Genomic DNA, 18,117 nt, shown 5'->3' with positions numbered 1-18,117 from the left:
TTTAACAGATTTTATATCCTGTTCTGTATTAACATTCAACAGAAGGGACTGCATATCATGGTCTGAGAGGCAAGTGACTATTGGTTTTGTAGTACAATTTTGTTCATTGGACTTTTCTGTAAAGATATTATCAATGGCTGTTTGTGAGCAATAGGCTACCCTAGTGGGGAACTTTACAGTGGGAATTAAGTTGAATGATAGTGTTACTAACTCAGGTAAGTTCTTATTGGGAGAGTCTTTAAGGAAATCTACATTGAAGTCACCAGCAATCACTGTTTCTTTGTTTTTGGTTGTTAAATGGGCCAGTAGAGCTTCAAGGTGGTTTATTAACAGATTAAGGTTAACTGCAGGTGCTCAATATACACTTAATGTTATGAAGGATTTTTTGTGAAATTCTAATTCTGTTGCACATGCTTCCATATGCTGTTCTAGGCAAAATTTATGAATGTCTATGTTCTTAAATTTATGACAGTTCATGATAGTTCCTTTATCCATTTGTGCTGTACAAAAGTGAGATGCTAATCTAAATCCTGTAACACTTAAAAGTTCTATACCAGTGGTCACATGATGTTCAGAGAGGCAGATTATGTCATCTATGCACATAATTAATTCACTAACTTTATTTCTCAGTCCTCGAATATTTTGATGCAATAAAGATAACTGACACTTCACATTGACTGATTTAAAATTGGGTACAGTTGAAATTTCTGCTGATTGTTGAAAATTCTTAAACAACATCTGTTTATGCTGATGTAATAAGCTAGAATTATGTTTTTTTCGTTTCTTTCTCAAACTAAAGGTTTGTCTAAATCCTAACTTCTCTTAAAACTTGACATTCTTATATGTTCAGCAGAGATATGGTGGGGCTTGGGGGGAGGGGTTGGGTTGAGAGTTGTGGTTTGAACCTTTGAGGATAATGATCACAAAAGAGAAACTGGGAGGAGATGGTAGTGGTGAATGAGGCCTGACTAGTGGGTGGTAGTGAGTGGGTGAAATATGTGGAGGTCTGACTGTATTAAGTGGTATTGTATTAAATGGTCAATTAGTTTAAACAGTGTGTGGTTTTTCAGGTTGGTATTATCATTTATGACTTGTTTCTTTTCTGTTACAGTTTCTGAAAGTGGTAGTTTTCTTGTATGGTGAAGAGGTATTTTTTGTTGATGTTTATCCATATAATTCCCATGTCTGTGTCTCTGATGGTAATTTTATGTTGATGTTGGCGTAAGTGTTCACCAAAAGTTTACTGTTTCATCCTATACTTCCATGCTCTTACATGTTCTTTGTATATGGTGTCAAATGTCCTTTTGGTTTGACCAATGTATCATCTGTCATGTTTATTATTTTTCAGTTGGTATATTCCTGTTTTCTGACATGGGTCAGTTATCCCTATTGTTTTTGGAAAGTACTTTTGAATTGAACTATTCGGTTGGTGGACTATTTTTATGCCTTATTGTTTTGAAAATATTGCTTATTCTTTGTGTGTATTTATGGTTTTACATCACTGATTACCATATTTTCTTTTCCATTTCTTTCTCACACTGTGTTGTTGCCGTTTGTGTCTTGAATGTTTGTTTGTGTGGGGTTCTGCCCTTTTGTAGATGAAAGTTGGGGTTTGCTTTTTCCTGTTTCTAGATTTTTGTTGTTTAGCTTTGTTACTTGGTGAAGTTATCTGGACATGAGGAGAAAGCCCAGGTGAACTCTAGTTAATTATCAGATGTTACCAGCCACCAAGATCCACCGTAAGAGCTGCAGAATTATTCAAGGAAAATCTACACACAGTAACAAAGAAATACCCAGATCATGCAGTATTAGTTGGAGGTGACTTTAATCTGATGGATACACTGCAGGTGGTACAGACAGACAGTTTTGTGAAGTATTTTTGAACATGTTTTACAAATACAACTTGAATGACTAGTTAGACAACACACACCCATTGGAAATATTTTTGACCTTGTAGCTACAAACAGGCCTGGACTTATAGTCAGTGTCAGCATAGAGACAGGGATTAGTGAACATGATGTCATCTTTGTGACAATGGTTATTAAATCTGTCAAGATGGTATGGAGTATATTTATGCAAGAAAAAGCAGAACAGCTGTTGTTAGCATCCTATTTAGACAATGAATGTTCATCATTTTGCACTAATATGACAGATGTAGAGGAATTATGGGTAAAATTTAAACTGACTGTATATTGTGCTCTGGAGACGTATGTGCCAAGTAAGTGGATTCAGGATGGAAAGAACCCTCCATGATCTAATAATCAGATATGGAAAATGCTGAGGGAACAAAGACTGTTGCACTTTTGGTTCAAAAAAGAATGTGCAAATGTTAACAGGCAAAGTTAGTAGAAATTTGTGTGTCCATAAGAAGATCAATGTGCAAAGGATACAACAGCTTCCATTATCATACATTAGAGAAAGACATTGATGAGAACCTGAGAAAATTCTGATCATATGTAACATCACCAAGCAGATCAAAGGCTTCTATCCAGTAACTCATCAACCAGTCTGATGTGGCAATAGAAAACAGCAAAAGGAAAGATGAAGTTTTAAATTTCACATTTAAGAAACCATTCATGCAGGAGGATCATACAGATATACAATCATTTGACTGTCACACAGACCCAAACATGGAGGACATAGAAATAGGCATCCCTGGCATAAAGGAGCAACCAAAAGAGTTGCAAGATCCAGATGTAATCCCAATTTGGTTTTACAGAGCATACTCTATGGCACTGGCCCTTTACTTAACTTTCATTTATCACAAATCTATCAGTTACTGCAAAGTCCCAAGTGACTGGAGAAAAGTACTGGTGACTCCTGTACAGAGGGAGGGTAAGAGAATGGGTCTACAAAATTACAGACCAATATCCTTAACATCAATTTGTTGCAAATTTCTTGAAAACATTCTCAGTTTGAATGTAGTAAATTTCCTTGAGACAGAAAAGCTTCTAAGATACAAAGGAATTACTGACATTGGTTGTGAGTCGGCACTGATTGAAATCAATGGGGAAATTTGAAAATTTGTGCCAGAATTGGATTTGAATCCAGGTCTCCTTCTTACTAGGAAGATGCTCTGGCCATTAAGCATCCAGACACAGTGGTCATTGTAATTGCATTGACTACTCTAGCACACCTCCCATAAGATCCAAATTCTCAACTTATCCACGCACTACTAATGTAGTGCCCCTGCCCATTATCCTCATTACTTGAGATATTTTACCAACTTCTGTAAGCATTCAGGCGTCATGTGCCTCTGTACTGAAGAGATCGTTGGCCATCTTGCCTGATACAAAAATTCAGGCATCATGTATATAGATAAAATTCAGGTGAGACGGCCAATGATCTCTTCAGTGCAGATGCACATCAGGCTCAAACTCTTATGGAAATCAGCAAAATGCCATGAGTAATGGGGATAATCAGCAAGTCGCACTACATTAGTAGTATGGAGAAGTTGAGAATTTGGATCTGATGGGAAGTGTGGTAGGGAGTCTGTGCAGTTGCAGTGCTTGCTGTGTCTGGATGGCTTAGTGGTCAGAGCATCTGCCTAGTAAGAAGGAGATCTGGGTTCAAATCCTGGTCCAGCACAAATTTTCATCTTTCCCCATTGATTTCAATCAATGTCCACTTGCAGCCAATGTTAGTAATTCCTTTGTGTATTAGTTCATAATGGCTGCTGGATAAAAATGGTCTCTGTTCTTTCAGCCATATCAGAAAGAATGGACACTCAGTCAGCAAATGAGCAAGGATTTAGAAAGCATCACTTGTAAAAGACTCAGCTTGCCCTTTTCTCACATGGATGGAGGGCAACAGGCACATTCTATATTCTTAAATTTCTGGAAGGCATTTGACATGGTGACCCAATGTAAACTGCTGAGGAAGTTACAAGTATAACGATTAGGTTCCCAGATATGTGAGTGGCTCAAAGAATTTTTAAATAATAGAACCCAGTACATTGTCCCCAAAGGCAAGTGTTGATCAGACACGAGGTTATCATCAGGAATGCCCCACGGAATTGTGATAGGACCACATTCTATATACATGCATGATATGATGTATAGGAAAACCAGCAATTTATGGCTGTTTGCTGGTGATACTGTCATAATTGAGTGTCTGTAGGAGGATACAAGATGTCTTAGACAGAATTTCTAGTTTATGTGTTGAATCACAGATTGCTCTAAATGTAGAAAAAGTAAGTGAATACAGATGAGTACAAAAAACAATCCTGTAATGCTTGAATACAGCATTAGCAAGGTGCTGCTTGACACAGCCACCTTGATTAAATATCTTGGTGTAATATTGTAAAGTGGTATGAAATGGAATGAAAATGACAGGTTGGTAGTGTGGAAGGCAAATGGTTGATTTTGTTTTATTTGGAGAATTTTGGGAAAGTGTGGTTCATCTGCAAAGGAGATGGCATACAGAGTTCTATTGCACCCTATTATTGAGTGCTGTTCAATTGTTTGGGATCCCCAGCATACCAGATTAAAGGAAAACATTCAAACAATTCAAAGGGATGCCGCTAGATTTGTTATTAGTAGGTTTGATTAGCATGCAAATATTACAGAGATGCTTCATGAACCCAAATGGCAATCCCAGGTGGGAAGATAATGCTCTTTTTGGGAGGCAGTATGGTGGAAATTTAGAGAATCAGCATTTGAGGTTGACTGCAGAATAAGTCTCTTGCTGAAAACATGCATTTCATGTAAGATGTGAGAAATTAGGGCTCTTATGAAGGCCTTTAGACAGCAATTCTTCCCCTGTTCCATTTGCAAGTAGAACAGGAAAGGAGATGACAGGTAGTGGTACCCTCCACCATGCACCCTAGGGTGGCTTGTGGAGTATAGATGCAGAAGTAAGTTTTCTTTGTACCCTTTGATTGTGGCTATTTGTACTATGTATTAATTTTTGATAGTTGTCCATGTCTAATGGTACCGTGTGTAGTCTAGGGAGTATGAATGTAAGTGCTGCTTGTTTTTGACAATTAAGATGAGTTGATGTCTTATGTATAATTGTGTCTTTTGTTGACAGTTTTTGGCATATGTGAAATGTGTGCTGGTTTTTATGGATCTTTATGGCAAGGTCCACGAAATTAACTGCATATTTTGCTCTTTTTCTATTGTAAAATTTAGCTTTTCATGAACAGAATTTAAGTAACTGGTCAATTTTATTGCTTGGTTGATTTATCAGGCAAAAGGTGTCATCCATACACCTGATCCAGTGTAGGATGTTGTACCTATTTGGCACTATTTTTTAAAAATATGACCTGTTCTATATGGTCCATAAAAATGCTTACTATGGTTCCAGACACTGGGGATCCTATTGATAATCCTTCACTATATAAATAGAAATCATTATGGAACTGGAAATAGTTCTGTTCTGTTATTGGCTCTAGCAGCTTGACTATTTCTTTGATGTATTCACATGGAAGTGTACTGTATGTCTTAAGATTTTGTCCAATAAAGATTATTGTTTAAGTTGTTGGTATATTGGAATACATGTTCTCTACATGACTACATCCCCCCCCCCTCTCTCTCTCTCTCTCTCTCTCTCTCTCTCTCTCTCTCTCTCTCTGTCTCTCTCTCTTCCTCCCTCCTCAACACACATACACACACAAACACACACACACACACACACACACATGTGCACACACACACACACACACACACACACACACACACACACACACTGTGCTGAAAGCAGAACACATGTAACTACAGTTCTATTTGTAAAGTGAGGTGAAGTGCAAATAACGCCAAGGCAGCATACGAGAAAGTGCTTTCAAAAAGGCAAAAACTGTCAAGCGTATGTATGCAACAAAGTTTCAATCATCCTCAACCTCTGCTAACTAAACTAGACTTCATCCAAACAGGTCATAACAGCCCAATGCTACAGACTGGTTGCTGTGTCATCCTCATCCCACAGGTGGCACTGTATGTGGATATGGAGGGGCATGTGGGCAGCACACCACTCTCCCAGCCATACGTCAGTTTACAACACTAGAGCTGCTACTTCTCATGCATGTAGCTGGTCAGTTTGCCTCACAAGGGCTGAATGCACCCTGCTTGCCGGCAGCACTCTGCACGCCGGATGGTCACCCCCACATGCTAGACCAGCCTGACAGTGCTTAACTTCATTGGTCTGACGGGAACTGATGTTACCACTGTGACAAGGCCATTGGAAACCTCTGCTAACATTGATGGAAAAAACAATGATTTGCAGAATATGTGAACAAGAGGTAGAAACACTGTAAGTAAATTGCACACCAACTTTATAAAGAAACAATATTTTTAATCTATAACAACCAAAATGTAAAAACATATGTATCCATATTTCCAGAATGGCTGCAGAAAACGTTTTGCAAATAAATGTGAAACAGATCCAGTTTAAAATAATCTTTAATTAATTGCAGTAAACTTCAGTTGGGGAAGACATAACATTTTCATACATCAAAACAGTGTTGCTATTATCTATGCTGTCATAAAAAATGAGGAATTTATTTTAATGTATGATGTTTCTTTTGCAGTATTTTTCAATGAGTATCATATGTTAATAAATATAAGGCTAGGAATATTTTAATGGATAATGATTTCCAGCTATCAACTACACAATAGGGGCCTACACAAGTTTTCAAACTGTCTCCCAGACATTTGCAAACCTGTTTTGCATTGAACATCAGTTAATAGCTGAAAATTATGAAGTCTGTTGCATGGTAACAGCTTTACATCTTAATTTCAATTAGTGTCATCATTTGTATCTTGATACTGAATGATTTTAAAATTACTGTCATTATTCAACTGATCTGTTATTTATGTATGGTGAAGAAACATTTTATATTAGACTTGTTACTGTGCTAAAAAACCTATTCTGTCAAATTACAAGTAGACTATGAAAAATTGTGAATGCAGACAAGCACTATTAAAGTTTATCTACCCAAAAGGACTGTGGAGTTTCTAAATTCGCCATTTATTATATAATTTGGGTTATGGTTATATTCCAAGAGATTGGTAGCTATAAATTCAATATTTTTGTTGGAAGATAATTGTGTTGCCTGAAAGGTACACATGATGTCATAAGTATGTACTATGTACATCCTATTGTTATCATAATATGATTATTTATGTCTCTTTTTAACCTTCAGATATGTGTGTGTACGTGTCAGATACACAGTGACAATGTTTGTTACCTTTTCTTGGAAAGTGGGCAGGAGGGAAATCCCCCTTTGTTCTAGCCTCCTCTTTCAATGCCACCCTATTTCAATTCTGGTTGCTGCCTGCTATGGTAAACAGCAAGCTAGTAACACGTGTTTTGTATCTGAGGAATATGTGCAACTCTCTGTGTAAGATTTTAACTTTCCATTTTCCATTATTTATTGTTAAATGTTTAGTGCTTATTAATAATTTAAAGAAGTGTACATGGTGAATTTACATGTGTCTTGAATTGACAATGAAATTAAACTAAATTGTATGTACCAGATATGCGCAACCTTCAATGCTTGTTTCATGTTATTTATTGAGTTTTGTTTCATATTTATTTCTTAGGTACAATGGGGGACAAAGACAAGTATAATTTTAAAAATCCTTTGGATGTTGATGCTGTGATAAATGCAATTCTGTGTGATACTGATGATGAGGATGATCAAGACAACAGTTTTATAGAGGATAGTGACAATGATGAAGAAGAGCACATATCAGAAAGAGATGGAGATTCTGATATGGAACTGAGTGCTCAGTCCAGCTCAGAAAACAACAGAGATGAGAGTGCCACATTGACATTTCAAGCTGTTCAAAGGAAAAATTAAAAAAAAAAAATAATCAAGGTTTGGTCATGGCACAAAAAAGCCAAGGAACAGACATAGGTGAGGTTAACAAAATATTTTACTACATCTGCCCAGAGTAATCAGACCTGCAAAAAACGTGACTAATATTCTAGATTCATGGAAATGCCTCATCTCTGACACAATGATTCAATGTATTGCAGAAAATACAAACAAATTTATTCTTACGCTGCAAGGCAACTATTCTCATTAAAGGGATGCTCAACAGACAGACACACTGGAAATGAAAGCTTTATTTGGGCTGCATTATCTTGCTGGGGTGTACCACATGAATCATCTGAATCTTGACTACTTATGGCAGATGGATGACTTCCTAGCCATCATGAGTATAAAAAGATTTCAGTTTTTAATGCAATCTATTCATTTAGATGATGAGGAAACAGGAGGAGAATGAAGAAAAACTGACCGCCTAGCTCCTATAAGAATTATGTTTGAAGAATTTGTTGTGAACTGCCAAAAATGCTATTCACTTGGTGAAAATGTCACAATCGATGAAAAACTCGATGCTTTTCGAGGTAGATGTGCTTTCATATAATATATGAAAAAAAAAAAAAAAAAAAACTACAAGAATGTTTTGTTGGTACCCAGCCTTCACAATGATGGAAAAATTGATGAAGGAACAGGTATCTCAAGAAACCAGAAATTATAAGTTTTTACAGTCACACAAAAGGAAGCATTGACACTGTCAACAAATTTTGTAGGTCTTTCAACATTATGAGAAACAAAAAGTGATGGCTTGTGGTGGTGTTTTTTTTGATGATGAACATTGCTGCCATAAATTCATTTATAACCTGGAAAGGAAACGCCAGTGATAATCTCAAGAGAAGAAAATATCTCAGATATCTTTTGAATGAACTTGTGCAGGAACGTGTAAAAAGGAGAAGTACTAAAGAGGCTGGAAACCTCCGTACAAAAGTTTTAAATGTGTTGCACGCAGAAGAAGAACACCAACAGCAGCAGTTTATTTGCTTACAGCATTCAAAAATGTCTGCATTGATAGTAATTCAGCTTCTAAATAACTTTAGTGTATTGAGAAACCAAAATTTTAAGCATAATTCTGTATAAATTTGACATTTGTACACGGAAAGTAAGTATCTGTACCTCGAGAAGGTGTGGGAAGAAAATGTATATTTGGAAACATAACTTTATTATGTTGCTTTTATTTGTATGACCCACTGATAATACCCAGTATTACTTTTATCATAAAAATTTAATGTTTAAGAAGACATAAAGTTTATTAACAACAAGTGGTATCTGTGAGATCTGTGCGACCGCCCTTGTCCAATTAGGAGGCGCGCCTATTGGAAGGTTAACTTCATGATGTGAAATTTTATCGTAATTTGATTATATCCAATAAGTTTTCAGCAAAATGATCAAAACCTTAGAACACAAATTGAGAAACATTTTCACAACAGATATGTTTATTTCTATGCCAACAACATCTGTTTGACTTTGAAAACTGAAAACCTGAAATAAAAAAAAAATCAGAAGAATTGAAACAATTATGACAGATGTCAATAAAATATAATCTGTGTTAGATAATAGCACTTCTTAATAGAGAAACAGGAAATAAACATTAAAAATGCTTATCAAAGTCTGGGGTGATCTACAGAAACCATTAGTAGAACTTTACAAACCCTAGAGGCATATTTCTCACACCAAAACAAGAATAAAAGTCCACACCAACATACATCAAAAGATACTTAATTTTTGAATTGTAATGAAAATTTAAGATCAATTCATTCAAGGACACTCAATATAATCCAATAACTGAAGTTTGTAACCAATAATTAAAACTAATTTCTATACATATCTGAATAGTCACATCCATACAAGTCAACCTGCTGATTCACTTATTTTTCATTTGACTAGTAGCAGTGTGCTAAGTGATCCATTTAACCAACATGGGATATTCATATCCAGAACAGGCAGATGTGACTTTTATGTACAGCCATGCAAATGTTATTGGACAAAAATGTGTTTGCAAATAGAAGAAGCTGTAATTCCATATTTGCTGCTGTTAATCATTGTGTTGTTGAGACAGGATCTGTAGTATCACAGATTCTGGACCACCATACTTGATTTGCTTGAATGCCTGAACAGAAAGACTGTATAAAAAAAGATCCCTGTATAAGCATGTAAGACATTACTGTGATTCCTAACGTATTTCACAGTACACTGAGGGCACTTCACAGGCTGTTCATGTGTCTTTATTGTGTTCACCAGGTGCATGGTGTTCTGCCTATCAATGACTGACCATGGCAAAGCTTTTGCAAATGGCTTGTTTATTTGCCAGTCCATTGTTATGACATACATTAGAAAGAGAGACAAATGACTTATACAAATTGTGAAGATAATGTCAGGGGTCTCAGCTACATTACGTATGTATGCTACAAGTCCCCATATGGTGCATGGCCGCCAACAGCCATTGCATGTAAGGACCGCAAAGATAAGATATGAGAGTGCTCATACAGATGCATACAGACAGCAGTTTTTTCCTCGCTTTGTTTGTGAGTAGAACAGGAAAGGAAATGACTAAGAGTGGTACGGGGTACCCTCTGCCATGCAATGTACACTGATTTGCGGAGTATCTATGTATATATAGATGTACCTTGTACCACTACTAATAATTTTGTTTCCTCTTCCACTTGCAAATAGAATGGGGCAAAAACGGTTGCCTATACTCCTCTCTACAAGTTCCGATCTCTGTTATGTTATCTTCATGGTTCTTATGCGAAATGTATGGTGGTTGTGGTAGAATCATTCTGCAGTCAGCTGCAGATGCCTGTTCTCTAAATTTTCTCAATAGTGTTCTGCAAAAAGAACGTTGTCTTCCCTCCAGGGATTCCCATGTGTGTGTGTGTGTTTTGTATGTGTATTTGTACTCTAGCTTAAGTAAGGATTGCTCTGAAAGCTAGCAAATGAGTCTGATTGGAATGAGTTACTGCTTAGTGTACAGATTATGATATGTAGTTTCAAAACTAATAAATGTGGTCATATTTCAACACTACTTTTCAGCTGACTCCAATGTGTTTCATTTAATCACACTGGCACTGAGACTTGTGTTTCTTGCTCTAGGGCAGCACACATATTAAAGTTTTCCTGCATGTGATGGTGCTGCTAACCCTGTTTCTTTCTGTGGGGCAATTTTCATATTCAATACCGTAACCTATTATTTTATTATATTTACCTTTTATTTTGAAAGCTGATTCTTTTAAAATAATGAGAGATCTCATAAAATGAATTTACACTAAATCAATGAAGAATTATGTGATATGTCACTTGCTCTAAAATCTTTCTTTTTGGAAGGTCATACAATACTGTATTCACAACTGTTCATTGCACCTAGCTGATAGGTAATACAGCATTTGGTTAGTGTATTGTTGGTAACATAATTGGTAGAGTTGAGTGTGAGCCACCAGTAGTTCATGTCACCCAGTGGGAGTATCTAGTGTGAGTCACCACTTGTACATGCTAGTGTGAACATGTTAAGGTACACACAATACCCCCCCCCCTCCCCCTCCCCCCCCCCCCCCCCCCCACACACACACAGATGTGACAAATGCAAAATTTTCCAGTACATTAAAATTTTCTGATGATGCCCCAGAAGAGTGAAATGCATTGATAAAAGTATTCTTTCCCCTGCAACCTAGACTGTTTTTCTTTAAAAAATCAAACAGTGGAAAATCCGGGATGGGATGTAAGAATATTATGACAAGGATAGCTGCTACTCACAATTTAGTGGAGATGCTGAGTTGCAGACAGGCACAACAAAAAGACTGTCAGCAAGTGAGCTTTCAGCCAACAAGGCCTTCGTCAAAAATAGACAACATACACAAACACACTCACGCAAATGCAACTCATGCACGCATGACCACAGACTCTGGCACCTGAATCCATACTGCGAGCAGCAGCACATGATGGGGGAGGCAGCTGGGTGGTGGGGGTAAGGAGGAGGCTGTGGAGGGGAGGAGTGGGGATAGCAGGGTAGGACTGAGGGATGGCAAAGTGCCACTTGTGGGAGTATGCAGGAACAAGGTGGAGAGAGAGTGGACAGCTAAGTGCAGTCAGGAGGTATGATTGAGGGTGGGGGAGGGGGTTAGTGGACAAAGAGAGAAGTAAAAAGCCTAGGTGTGTTGGTGGAGTAGAGAGCTGTGTAGTGCTGGAATGGGGACAGGAAAAGGGCTACATGGGAACGACAATGACTAATGAAGGTTGAGGCCAGGATGGTTACGAGAACATAGGATATATTTCAGGGAGAGTTGCCACATGGGCAAGTCAGAAAGATCCAGATGGCACAGGCTGTGAAGCAGCATTAAAATGAAGAATGTCATTTTGGGTGGCATGCTCAGCAACAGGGTGGTCCACCTGTTCCTTGGCCACAGTTTGTCAGTGGCTACTCTTGCAGACAGACAGCTTGTTGGTTGTCATACCCATGTAGAATGAAACACAGTGGTTGCAGCTTAGCTTGTATATCACATGACTGGTTTCACAGGTAGCCCTGCCTTTGATGGGGTAGGTGATGTTTATGAACAGAATAGATAGGTGATGGTGGGAGGAGGTATGGGACAAGTCTTGCGTGTAGGTCTATTCCAGGGATATGAGCCATGATGCAAGGGGTTGGGAGCAGGGGTTGTGTAGGGATGGATGAGGTTACTGTGAAGGTTTGGTGGATGATGAAATACCATTGTGAAAGGGATGGGAAGGATAGTGAGTATGACAGTTCTCATTTGAGGACACAACAAGAGTCAGTCAAAACCCTGGTGGAGAATGTAATTCAGTTGGTACTGAGTTACAAGTGGAATGCTCTTCCGTGGTGGGATGGAGTGACTTTGGGAGGTGGTGGGTGACTGGAAAGATAAGGCATGGGAGTTCTGATTTTGTACACGGCTGGGAGGGTAATTATGGCCTGCGAAGGCCAGTCCGGTCACAAACATCACCTATCCCATCAAAGGTAGGGCTACCTGTGAAACCAGTGATGTGATGTATAAGATAAGCTGCAATCACTATGTTGCATTCTACACGGACATGACAACCAACAAGCTGTCTGTTCACAGAAATGGCCACTGACAAACTGTGGCCAAGAAACAGCTGGGCCATCCTATTATGCTTACATGAACAGTTTGCTTAGATATGGTGTGATCTTCTGGGCAAATACAGATATGGCAAAACAAGCTTTCAAACTTCAAAAAAGGGCTGTTAGAAAAATGAAAGGAGTTCCCTGTAGAGTGTCATACAGGGAAATATTTAAAGAATTTAAAATAATGACTCTTCCTAGCTTAAACATCTATGAGTGTGTATACTTTCTGAAAACTCACCAGGAATTTTCAACATTAAATAATCAGGTTCATAACCATGAAACAAGGAACAGAGATGATTTTCACAGAGACACCCACAAAGGAGTGCTCTACCATAAAAGGGTGAACCACCAGCCCAAAATACATTTTAGTGCATTGCCTTCTACAATAAAGAAAATTAAAGAATTTCATAAATTCAAGGCAGATCTTAAACAATTTTTACAAAAACATAGTTTTTATAGCATTGAAGAATATCTGAATATGGAAAAGTAATATTATTTATATATACTGATATAAAATATTTGTATTTATTATCCAAGTTTTTGAAACAAATTAAAGATAAGAAACTATATCGTAATTGACTACATCCATACAATGTATATTGTTAACAAATGAATAAAGAGATTGATTGATTGATCCTGTTGCTGAGCATGCTGCCCAACATGATATTCTTCATTTCAAGAAGTGCTTCACAGCCTGTACCATGTGGATCCTTCCCACCAACACCAGCTTTTCTGAACCACCCAGGTGGGAAATCTCCCTGCAATATATCCTATGCTCATGTAACCTTCCTGGCCGCAACCTTCATCCATCATTGTCCTTCCCATGCAGCCCTTTTCCTGTTCCCATTCCAGCACTACACAGCTCTCTATTCCACCAACACACCCAGGCTTTTTACTTCTCTCTTTGTCCACTAACCCCCTCCCCCACCCTCCATCATACCTCCTGACTGCACTTAGCTGTCCACTCTCTCTCCACCTTGTTCCTGCATACTCCCACAAGCAGCACTTTGCCGTCCCACAGCCCTACCCTGATATCCCCCCTCCTCCCCGTCGCAGCCTCATCCTTACCCCCACCACCCAGTTGACCCTCCCATCATGCGCTGTTGCTCACAGTATGGATTCAGGTGCCAGGGACTGTGGTCATGTGTGTGTATGTGTGTGTGTGTGTGTGTGTGTGTGTGTGTGTGTGTGTGTGTGTGTGTGTGTGTGTGTTTGTTGTCTGTTTTCGGCAAAGGCCTTGTTGGCTAAAAGCTCAACTTCTGACAGTCCTTTTGTTGTGCCTATCTGTAACTCAGCATCTCCACTATATGATGAGTAGCAACTATCCCTTTTCATTATATTGTTTCTATCAAAAATGTTTTATTTCTTTTTGTGAGTGCCTGTTGACAAATCTGTGTTTCTGATATTTGAGGAGGGGCCTCCTTTACTCTTTAATTATTTACATTCTACCAGAATGTTCCTAGTATGATTAGGTTAATTGTAGCACATTTCCTTTATACAGTAGACTATTGATGTTTTTCATAAGACTGAATCAGATTCAGTTTCAAAAATTCTCATGTTTACATCTACACCTTGAGAAGTTCTAACCCCTTCTCCCCATATTACATCATCATAAATAGCTCTCTGAATAGGTAGGCTTCAGCTAAAATTTGCCCTCTATTGTATTTCACCACTTGCTGGGATCCTTAGTATAAACATTCTGTCAAGTTTGTCAGCATGCCATATCGTCTTCTACCTCATACAAGATGGCAGCTCTCAAGGCTATGTGCACAACAGCAAGTGAATGTGACCCTAGCTGAGAGGGAGACACTGCACCAGTCACACGAATCTGACAGACAGGTGACATGCATACCAGAAGTAAAGAAGTGGCCAAGATGAAGGACTGGTCATTTGTCTGTCCAAAACAAGTGGGCAGATACAGAGACTGACTAAGAAAGAGGGGAAAGAAGTTATCTAGAGCTACTGGAAATAACTAGCATGGTTATTGTCTGCCAAACATTTGCCTGGGCCAGTAAAGCTCCAGTGAAAGTGAAAAAGCACAATTCTAACAAGGAAAGTGAATGAGCTGATTGATTTACATACTACTGTGATATGCAAATAAGAAGTCTTAAAAATAGATCATAAAAATAGATCCCAGTCCCAGTAACACACACCACATAAAAGCTAGTGATCTGCCATTTCTCATGAAACAATAAAATAATAGTGCTACATAGTAAATAGTGATGTTTTCTTTGTCATTAGTAAATATGACAAGAAATCTACTAATTCTATTTAGGATTATTTGAATACTGTTAATAATACCTCAATTCTGATTACATAAGCAAAATGTCTGGCAAAATTCCATGCACATGTCAGATGCCTATATAAAATATGATAAATCTGAGTAAGACACCAAATATAATTTTAATGGAAGCTGACAACATTACATCTACCAACCTTGGCTATAAAAGAATGCTGGGACATGGGTGCTGGGGTTAATCATGACAGCCAGGTTGGAGGTCTGTTGTTATGAGCAGTTCATGATATGCATTGCACATTAGCTGCACAGTGTTGACTCTGGTGGATTCTCTGAAGTTTTTTCAATGAGACTTTGGACTCTGAATAATTTGTGCTCACTTTTAACTTAGTTTTTCACTTTTAACTTAGTTTTTGTGGTGCATACTTCTGGACTTAGAAAGTTTACAGGGATAGGCAAATATCTAATGATTTTGCAGGCAGTGCCAGACTCTGTCACATATGTACAGTCTCTACGTAGTAACAGTCAACAGCCAATAAGATCACATGAGTGCTTTGGACAATGCAACATCAGTTGTGTTAAATGTCTAAGTAAAATGGGTGTAGAAACAGAGGTTGCTTAGACAACTGTACTGAGCAATGCAATGTAACAGAGAAATGTGTCACTAGGGAGTCCAAGTGGTGAAATAGAAGGCCTAAAATCTGAATTCAGAGGTGAACTAGAGAAGTTAAGTGGTGAACTGAGGGATACGAAAGATAACTTAGGGAAAAAATAGTATGAAGCTATAGAGGGAAATAAAATAATGATTGAGAAAATTAGAGTTAAGATGGGAGCAGCTGAAGAGAGACTGGATACAAAAATAGATTCAGTGAAAATAGTGCTTCAAGGGGAAATTAGTTTATGCAGGCGGCCGTTAGATCCTCATAAAGTTTCAGCTGGGGAAGTTCTGGCAGAGGTATATGGGAATGTTCAGACATGTAATGAGGAAATTAAATTAGTTTTAAGGTAAGAAATAGTTAGCAGCATTGATGATCTTCAAAAGAAGTTTGAAATGTTAATCTATATAATTTGAATTAAATTGTGCTCAGGCAAATGTACATTTTCCTAGTATGCCACACCAAACTTTAAGTTTTTATCCTGCAAGAATAGGTATCATGCTGTTGAATACCTTGCATCTTATAAAGACAGTTTCATTCAGGATGGATGATGAAGTTAAGGTAAAATGTATTAAATGGCTGCAGAAACCCTGGCAAATCAGCATTCAGTTGATTTTATATCATAAAAGATGTCTAAACAGCTGTTCTTGCATAAGCACTGGAGCCAAGTGAAAGAATGCCATCCGAAGAACAAACTTTTGAATTCTCAGTATATAGTTCAGGCAGTCAGTAGCAGACTTTTATCATGAAGAATTGCTAGAACTAATTCATTTTGATAGGCTGCTAAGTATTTTAACTGATATCATTATGTTAAAAATGAACACTGTCAGAACAGCTGTAGTTGGAGCTGATTCACAGTCTGACTGATTCAGCTGAAAATTATTAGCTTACATTGAAAAACTGTATCAAGTATTAATATAAAAATTCACATGAGTAAACAACCAGCCATAGAATTTTAATCAGAGACAGAAAATCAAAGGAGAGATAATAGTAATTGATGTGACAAAAAGGACAGGTATGGTAGCACAAATAATTATCAAAGGAACAACTACCAAAGAAATAATAAGAAGTGCAGCACTAAAGAGAGAGCATTCCTTAATAAATCTTGCAGAACAGAGTAGTCAGAACATAGTCAGGAAAACTGAAATTTTCCTCAGCTGTAGCCAAAGATGGGACAGTAGGCTGCAGAAGGAACAGGACTAAGAACAGGAAATACAGAAGGGAGAGTAAATAGTGCATTCATGATATAAGAGAGGATTTTTTGAATGAAACACATATCTCAAGCTACCACTGTAAAGCCCAAGTCTGTAATGAAAGTTAAAATGGAGGAGATTGTGGGAGACTGCCTCCTGTACACTGGAAGCAATGTTTTAGGAACTGCTGAATCTTTTTATAATACTATTAAACATGAGAAGACAGAAGAGTCCTCTGTGCCATGTACAAAGGTGAGGAATGCTGTAGGTAGTTTAAGTAAACCTGTAAGGAAGAAAGTAATTTTAGATGTGAATGTGGATAAGAAACTGCGAAGCAATCCTTTTTTGGGCAATTCCAGGTCTTTCCATGAACTTGACTGAGAGTCCAGACTTTCTCTATAAATATGAGGGGACAGTGTGCTGTGGGAGAAAAACAATAAGATTTAAAATGTGATTGTTAGCAAGGATTTAGTAGCCAGTTCCTATAGTGAGCTTTGGGAAGAGGAGGAGAAAGATATTAGGATAAGGAATTCAGGATAATGTAGATGAAACGAAAAGTGTGTTGGAGAAAAGATGTTCCTCTTATATTCAAAGAGTGACTTGGTAGAACAGAAGTGTTTATGACCATGTAAAATAGTTCCGTAATTGGAGAAGGTCAACATTTGTTGACACATGCATCACTCAGGCAGTGGTAATTGACATTTGTATCTGAAACAAAATTCTATAGCAAAACAAGTCTAATATAAGATCAGAAAAATGAAAAAACAATGTAGGGCAAAGGTAACAATGATGAACGTTTGTTTTAGGAACTAGATTTTCAAATGGAAGACTTTGCTCAGAGATTTCTTTCACATTCACAAGTTATTGTACATATGAGATTTAAGTAAGAATGAGTGTTTTAAATTTCATTAACATTTACTGAAAGCTAAAATGACCTTAAAATAACAACTCCATTTGCAAACACTCAGATTACAATTCAAATTATTCTACTGGATGCAAAGTGAAACAAAAAACTGGTAAGTTCATTATAATGTAAATATGAGAAATATAGTTTAGAATAGTTACTAAGAGATGTAATTACACTCATGCAACATTTAAATGCATTATATAACATC

General features: G+C 37.6%; 1 protein-coding gene and 1 non-coding gene across 2 annotated transcripts in view; one reads left to right on the top strand and one right to left on the bottom strand.

The window, feature by feature from the left end:
- LOC124554918 (protein unc-79 homolog) overlaps nucleotides 1–18,117 on the bottom strand; it is an 859,177-nt gene that overhangs the window by 16,825 nt on the left and 824,235 nt on the right. The gene's annotated exons all lie outside the window — the stretch shown is intronic.
- On the top strand, nucleotides 3,517–3,589 carry Trnat-agu. The gene has a single exon. It is a non-coding gene; the product is annotated as a tRNA-Thr (tRNA).

The sequence above is a fragment of the Schistocerca americana genome, chromosome X (genome assembly GCF_021461395.2).
Source record: "Schistocerca americana isolate TAMUIC-IGC-003095 chromosome X, iqSchAmer2.1, whole genome shotgun sequence".
NCBI classification, from domain to species: domain Eukaryota; kingdom Metazoa; phylum Arthropoda; class Insecta; order Orthoptera; family Acrididae; genus Schistocerca; species Schistocerca americana.
The sequence above is the reverse complement of the archived record's forward strand: the minus strand, read 5'-3'. Positions and strand labels throughout refer to the sequence as shown.